The sequence below is a fragment of the Thunnus thynnus genome, chromosome 2 (assembly GCF_963924715.1).
Source record: "Thunnus thynnus chromosome 2, fThuThy2.1, whole genome shotgun sequence".
NCBI lineage: Eukaryota > Metazoa > Chordata > Actinopteri > Scombriformes > Scombridae > Thunnus > Thunnus thynnus.
The window spans coordinates 5185306-5193282 of record NC_089518.1 but is presented as its reverse complement, the minus strand read 5'-3'; the positions used below and the strand labels follow the sequence as shown (position 1 = coordinate 5193282).

General features: G+C 38.3%; 1 long non-coding RNA gene across 1 annotated transcript; it reads right to left on the bottom strand.

Moving 5' to 3' along the window:
* Positions 1-2375: 2375 nt before the first annotated feature.
* LOC137190800 (uncharacterized) lies at positions 2376-5781 on the bottom strand. The gene is made up of 3 exons (XR_010930288.1): positions 4959-5781; positions 2593-2768; positions 2376-2462 (listed from the first exon to the last, which is right to left on the bottom strand). It is a non-coding gene; the product is annotated as an uncharacterized lncRNA (long non-coding RNA).
* Positions 5782-7977: the final 2196 nt, after the last annotated feature.

Genomic DNA, 7977 nt, shown 5'->3' with positions numbered 1-7977 from the left:
TAATATTCTACTTTGATGCGGCTAGAAGAACAGTAGATTTGAAAAAGTGGATAAAACTGGGAATAAAGAAAGTTTCCCAACAACATCAAGATTAGATTGATGGATTCTACAGATGCACAGTTTAGATGGTAAGTCTGCCTCACAACATTTCTACATGAAGGGGAACTTGACTTCCAGAAGCTGATGTTTGATGTCTGTATGGATTTGTAGTTGTTTACCTCCTCCCTCCTGTCTCCGTCGGTCACCTGTTGGCCTCAGATTGAGACTCTCCCGCAGTGTGAAGAAGTGGGTCTCATACACGTCACCTTGCAGACGAGACCCTATCAATATTGCCTCTGCTTTCACTAGAGTTAACAGAGTAGTGCAATATTGCTTATAGGGTCTTGACTCTGAGGGATGATCTTCCTCCTCTGATGTGGTATGCTGCTGATGTCACACTGGTGGTCCTTCTCATTTCATGACATAACATGAGGTTGTGTTGCTGCTGACTGCATATCTCACTCATGTTAAATATACAGTGCGATAAAAAAAAACAACATTTTAGCTTTGCTCTAAGCGAAATGCTGAGTCTTTATTGTGTCGACCAAATAAATGTGATGGCTAATGAAGATGTTTGATCCCTCTTTGTGAGATGTTTATTTCTTTATTGCTTCACAGAATTGTCACTTGTGTAACTTTATACCTTTTTCAGCTGAAAATGTGTCCCCATGAAGTCAATTCAAAGTTGTAATACACTCACAATAACATTGAAATAATAAGAGTCCCTGCATAGCTGTTTATTCATTAACGTGCTTATTGGAAACATCTCACAAAATAAGTCAGTCGTTTGGAATTCCTAATTCACATCCACACAATCAAAAAAACATAAATACGATACGAACACTGAAAGAGTCGGTTCACCTCAATTATAATAAAAACATTTCTGTCTCACCTCTATTGTTGCATGTAACCATGGTTTGTCCAGGTTTTGAGGTATCTGTCTCATCGGTCTTCACCTCAATTTTTCAATGATTTTCACAGCATTGAAAAATGATATTTAAAAAGATTCAACAGCAATATCTCTCTCTAGAAACAGTGTCCCATTATGAAAATAGTAGAGCCGTGGTTCCCAACTGCTTTTTATTTATGAGCCCTTCATACACAGGAATATACTGAGTGCATGTATTTGAGAATTAAGAACAGCTCCGTATTAGAGTATGTAATTTGAATAATTTTTAGGCTCACGAGGTAAAACTATACAGTACTTTATAAGAAAAAAGAGAACTGTATGTATTAGATAATGTAATTTTTTTGACGAAGGATTTTGATTTTCTTATTTTCTACTCCCAGGAATCACCTCACAATCCCCTTCTGACCCCTGGTTTAGGTTTATTGACAACACTGTACTATATTTTGAAATACAACATATCAGACTCTGTCAGGGATAGGATGATAAAGTCATTGTTGTCCATGATTTTTTCACAAGGTTGGGAACCACTATAGTAGAGGAACAAAGACACATTTTTGAAAAGAAAAAATCATTTTGATGCTGTAAGTGGCACAAACAATCATTTGCCTCCATTATATTGGGGTGGAGACAGAAATCTCAAAATGTGGGCAAAACAAGACGAGATTACCTGCATGGCTAGATAACTCAAGAGGAAAGTAAAAAAAATATGTTTTGTCATTTGCATGAACTGACCCTTAAAATACTTTAAAAAGTCCTAATGTAATGCAGCAGCTTTACTTTTATAACACTAAAAATGTTTTAAATCTTCATTCAAATTGAGAGTCATTTCAGACAAAATCAAAATGAAAACAATGCACTCGCACATGTTCATAGCACTTTTAAAGCTTATCACTGATGTATTTTGCAAAGGCTTAAAAACTGCTCAATAGACGTCACTTTTTGGAAGCAGTGCTGTGAAATCATTATACTATTGATGAAGGTAATAGTATGTGTCGCTGTGTGAGGATGTGGTGTTCAGCTTGTACAGCTGTATCCTCTGATGCCTGTTGTCAGCTCAGTCTGCTCCTGTACAGACCACTCATTACTCACCAAAGTTTTCTTTGCAATGAAACATTTGCATAAAATGCAGAAGCCAAGGAGCAAAAACATGAAACCATGTTAATGTCACAATTCTGTCTCAGATTTCCTGCTTCTGAAACAATGACTGAGTCCAAAATCCCAAAGAGTTGCAGTATTCTGATTCACCAAGTACTGAAACGAGTAGTAAACAGAACTCCACTTGATGATTTAGTGGTGACCATCAGAGGGATTTCTGCTCCCAGGCGGGTTGAAGAGGGAATTCTGGTCCTCAGGTTGCACTTTGTCACCCAGGATGAAACTCACAGGACGCTCTCTGCTTGACACTCTTTCCCTGTTGCACTACTGTGGGAGCTGCAGCAAGCAGTGCAATAATGAAAGGGCATCGGTCAGCTGGGCCTAACCCTCCTCCTCATATCCTCACCCTGCCCTGCCTCTGAGTGAGGAAGCACAACACGACACTAACTCACACTTTCCACTGTCCACCTTCATCTTGTCATGAGGACAATCACTTCAATAAAGGCAACATTACATTAAAAAAGAGGCGTTTGTGTTTTATTCCAAACCTGGATATGATGATGATGTGATGTTGGGGCGGGGTGGGGTGTTGACAGACAGAGTGCCTCCTGTCGGTCCGGAGCAGCGGGGTGTGCAGCAGAAAACATGTTGGCACCATGGATGTGTTGGCTTCCCCTGGTTATACTACTGCAATATAAGCCCCATCTAAGATCAACTGAAATGACTGGGTTGCAGTGGCAGGTAGCAACAAGAGACAGAAAAAGAATAGAGCAAAAGAAGTATAGGAAAAGTTTCAATTTAGACAAAAAGAAAATGAAAGGAAAAAAGTGAATTGCATCAAAATACAGCAGTAGGAGCTGTTAGTGTGTTAGTGTTTCATTTATAAATAAAAGCATCTCTCCATGCAGATAGTTGCCTCCAGCCCAATATAATGAAGGTGAATAAAATTTAGTTTGCAGTGCTCATAGCAATTAATAATCAACGTTATCAACAAAAAACAGTGTCAACAGTTTTCATAGAAACTATTTCTAAAGCACAAACTAGTCCATGAAAACTGTCGACAGTATCTTCTGTGCTGGTGCACTTATTCTATACATTTTTTATTAATTGCTATGAGCATCACAAACTAAATATCATTTCCTTCCATTGTATCGGAGTGGAGGCAGAAAAACAAAGACACAATCTGGACAAATAAAACCAAAACTATCTTCATGTCTAGAACACTGTACTGCTTTTATTAAGAAAGAAGGATAATATCTACAACATGATTTCCAGGATAATTTACAGTTACACCAATTAGATGCAAAATGATCCTTTGAGCACCATCCACATGAGAACATTCAGTAGCCAGTCTAGTTGTGTTGCTGTATTCTGACAAATACTTATCCAGTTAACGTCTCATCTCAACATGTACTGTAGGTTTGAGTGAGCAAACTAAAAGCTTCTCTTGCAGGGGTATAAATCACTAATTTTATAGAGCCCCTGATAATGCAGCTACAGATAAAAAAAAAAGTTTACCATCTTCCTGATCCCAAACAAAACATATGTCCATAAGATTTGTTATCAAAAACTTTTGAGAACTGAGAGCTGGTATTAAATTTGTGGTCAGATTAAAAATCTTGTTGACTTATTCCTCGATATGACTGAAATCATATTCTTGCCAGTTTTATTTTAGTTCTTTCAAGCTGCTTGTGTTTAGACGACATTCAACATTTGACGAATTTGGCTTCTTTTATTAAATGAAAAAAAGGCTTTTATAGAAAAACATGTTTTAATTCTCAGACCAAGATATCGAAAAATATAATTTTGATATCAGTACCAAAACTCATGTATCGTATTGGCAAAACGATTGAAACCTTTCAGCCAATCTAGACTGCACCAAACTGATCTTGTTTATCTTCATTAAATTGTCTGTGGGTGTAAAAGGCTTTTTAAATATCTGGCTGACTTAAACATGATCTTATATACACTGTAAAACATGATTCACATATAGACAATGGTGGGTAAACTAATTATCTAAACCTGAGATTATAAATACATTCCTAATCTTTGATCTGTACATTTATAGTAGACATCATTGAAACTAGCTTAGAACTGATATAGATAACATTAAAATTAATTTTGTTCACAGACAGCTTAGTTCCACATGCAGTCATAAAATTGTAAATAAAAAACAAATTGAGCAGGTCGAATGCTCGCCTGTGCAGGACTCTGAGTGTCAGTCAGCAGCCGCATTTAAACGTTCCGAGCTGCTTTTAACCTCCAATGAAACAGCCAGACTTTGTAGAAATAAGGCCAGAGCTGGAGAAACATTAGAAACAGTGAGGTAATAGAACAACACAGCACTTCCTCTTCAGAGGTGGGTGGCCACATGTACATTTCCTCTGCTCTGCCTGCTGGGACTCCTGCATGGAGAGCCTGGAAGCCTGTCACTCCACCCCCACACACCTACTGATAGTTTGGCAAATTAAAATTTAAACACACCGATTTTAAGTGTTTGTAGGATTCACATTCCTTAAAAAATTTTTAAAAATGTTTTAATAATTTCTCAATCTACAAAGAAGAAAGGTACATCCGAATCTGATAGCTTCCTGTAATGAAATTGTAAAGCTTCCCGCCTGACAGAATCATATTTGTCGGGTTTATTATGAAGGTATAAGGACTCTGGAAGGATAATAAGACACACATGAATAGATAAAGCAATAAATGATTTATGAGCGTGTTATTTAACATGATGCGGCGTCAATATTCGGATTTTTCGTTAGCTATTAATTTAACATTCCAATAAAAAGAAAAAGAGGAACTTATAATGTATGTTACAAGCCGTAAATAGCTGAAATGTTGCTGCTGACGTCAGTGATATGAATGGAAAATATACAGTAGGTTTCAAGGGCAGGTAGACGTTGTTTTTCACCTTTTCTTGCCTGAGCTGACGTAGAATGAAACAGCAGTCTGTCATATTACATGAAGGCATGAAACCTTAGTTAGCAGCCCTGCATGTGTTCTGGACAGTAGCCTGTGATTCAAACACAGAGTCCAGGTCCTCATCAGGACTCAGTGAGGCCGATTGGCTATCTGAGCTTTAATATCTCCTGATGCAGGAGATCTGCAGGAGATGCTGGATGTTGAAGAAGAGAATGCTGCTGATGATGACGGAGGTGATGATGATGATAATAAACATCCTCCATGCGACGCAGTCTTTCTTTACCGTTGCTTTGTCGCCACCTGCTGGACAAAAAGTGAGCAAACGTGGAGACGCTGCTTCGAGACATTGCTGGGCTTAGTGAACATAAAGACACAATTTAACATTAACAGGCAGAGATAAGAATTGATCTGACATAATCAATCAGGAGAGGACTGATTTATGATGGTGGTGGTGGTGGTGGAGTGTGTTATATTGAAAAGTGTGTGACATGAGGTTGCGAAGCCCAAGAAAAAAGCCAAAGCCAGAGAAGAGCAGGCCAAAACTGGTGAAATGACCCAGAAGAAAGAGGGTGACACTTTGTTTGGGGTGCAGCTTCTTATGAAAGAAAAAAATAAATTTAAAAAACAGGTTGAAGGGTTGGCTCACTGCGTAAAAGAGCTCGAGGGGCAGAAGAGGGCTGCAGATAAAATAATTAGTGAACAGAAAGAGCTGTTAAAAAAGATTGACAAAGAAAACAGTTACACGATGAAAATGCTTCATTAAAAGAACAAGTAAGACATGGCATCAACCTTGAAAAAGGACTGCACTGTTGATGATGGTAAGACAGACATACACAGAAAGACAAACAAATTAAAGTCATAACATATGAGAAAGAAAAACTTGTTCAGAAAAATGTGCAACTCCAACAAAGGATATGCTGTCTAGAGGAAGACAAATCTTCCTTAGCAGTGAAAATAGTAAAGCCAGAAGAAAAGGTAGAAAAACAGTACAACAGCATCGAATACGTCAAAATGAAGCTGAACAAGGTCAACAATAAAAAAGCTCAACTTGAATATAAGTGCGACAAAGACACTCAGATCATGAAGAACAGAGAAGACGAGGTAACCAATAGTAGACTTTTGGTTAATTAGTCAGAGAAAAAGATGAGGCAGCAAAAAGTGCAGAGAGCTTAAAGATAAGTTAAAAGCATCGATGGCAGAAGCCTGGGTATTCGAGGATAAGTACTCTAGTGCGACAGAGGAGAACAATAGGCTGAAAGGTGAGTTAAAGGAATTGTATATTAGAGACAAATCAAGTAACACCCCTTTGCCTCCTATTTCCAAAAAGTCCCAGCTCCACTCTGAGAAGAAGCCAGAGGATGGATCTAAGATCACCCCCCATCCTCCCATTAAGGTCTATGGAAGACAAGTGAGGCCACAACCACCACCACCCCGTAAGATGGGCTGGGTTTCAAAGTGGTTGGCACTGCAGAGGATCAGTTTCCCCATGGGGATCAAAGTACTGTAAAAAATCTTATCATCATATCTGAGAGAAAAATATTGCACTTTGTTGTCCATTTTTATTGCACACTAAGGTGCAAATTCACAAAGAATGGACTGCGGCCACTGATAGCACCAGGAATTGTGCATCACTTTCAACTGCTACCTGCACGGTCTCAAGGTCCGATTCACAAAAGATATTGCGCTAATGATATTACAGTGCAAACAAGCCCATGAAGTTCTCCAGCTGAGAAACTGTATTTGGGATTTAATATCTCAGTCTCTCAGTGCTGTTGGTTGTTTTAAATGCACACCTTCAGACTGCAAAAGAAGATAGCATGATTTGAAGAGGAGAACAAAAGAAAAATTTGGAGAGAGAGAGTGAGTGAGTGACTGAGTGTGCACTTCAGTGACCACCAACTCTCTGAAGATGCTAATAATTTCATTCTAACTGCATGTGGCTATTAGCACTGGTCTTTGTGAACTGGACTGTTTTTATAATGAGACTCATTTGCATAGAAAGAGGCCAAATTTGTGCCAAATGTACAGTATGCATATCACCTAATTTAAATACATGCAGATAGCAAACGTGCACCAAGACGCTATTTCCTTGGCACAGTTAGGGGTGCATTTCACACTTTGCGGGTGCTTTGTGAATTACACAGTTTAGCACAATCCTTTTGTGAATTTGCGTGTTATTGTTTGTGTACATTGATTTAATTATATCATATGTTTACCCCCTAAACCACATTCAATGCCTTTGTAAAATAGACTATTGTGCCAAATAGAATCGAATGCTATTTTGAAATCTATGAAATACACAAAGATTTTGTTATTGTTTTGGTTAACATGTTTGTCAGTTAAGGTGTGTAGGGTGTAAATCTGAATTCAAATCCAATTTGACTTTTACTCAAGACATTGTGTTTGGTAAAGAAGATTATGAACCTCAAATTTATAATGCTATAAAGAACCTTCCCCAGATTACTGTTCACACAGATGCCAGTTACATCTGTGTGAACAGATGTGTGCCCAGAGCTCTTCTGAGAAGAAAGCTTTAAAGAATACAATTTTGGCTCTGACAGGGAACACCTGAAATTTCAATACCAATACTCCTCTGGGAAGACAAAAGACAGAAGGGGAAAGATATCTTCATCATAGTATGGTGAGTCACTAGGGGGACTGTAGACGAGCAGCACATAGGAATATGTATGTTGGAGTAAATGATGTCTTGTTTTATTTTAAGCCATATGTGTGAGCATTCATATTTTATAAGGGTAATGTAATTTGATATTTCTTCTTTGTACCAGATAATAATCTCTCCTGAATCCCTCCCTCCTTTAACAGTAGGGAGTCTGACTGATGATTTCTTTGTCGTTTGGGGGACAGTGAGTGACAGAGGCTGATGCACACCTACATTTATAAAGCCTTGCGTACAAATGGTTCAGTTTTATACATCTCAGTCGTAGAGGGACTGTGCGCAAGCATCATTTCCACTCCCACAATTAACCATAAATGGATGAAGACATGCC